This window comes from Trypanosoma theileri (assembly GCF_002087225.1).
Source record: "Trypanosoma theileri isolate Edinburgh chromosome Unknown TM35_Tth_1_V1, whole genome shotgun sequence".
NCBI lineage: Eukaryota > Euglenozoa > Kinetoplastea > Trypanosomatida > Trypanosomatidae > Trypanosoma > Trypanosoma theileri.
The window spans coordinates 1,012,263-1,012,603 of record NW_021639843.1 but is presented as its reverse complement, the minus strand read 5'-3'; positions in this window follow the sequence as shown (position 1 = coordinate 1,012,603).

The window sequence follows — 341 nt, the reverse complement described above, 5'->3', positions numbered from 1 at the left end:
TATCGCTGGGGTGATGCACCTATACACACTCTTGGTGTAGAAGCCGTTATGTTACATGAAGGCTGGCGTAAATGTCATTTTCCACTAAAATTTGGAGGTTACAGACACCAATCATAGTATTGTGCCGTTGTTTCGGTAATGTTTTGTTATTTTCTCCTTGATTTTGTCTGCAAGTGTGTTGGTGTATTATGTTTATATGTGTGTGTGTTCAGGACATTGATATCCACTGTGATTTTATTTCTTATTTTCTCATGTATTTGTCGTAACTGTGTTTTGGCGAATCATTTGTCAAATTGAAACTTTCTGTGGCTATTTCTTTACGAAAATGGTGGTGTTTTCGT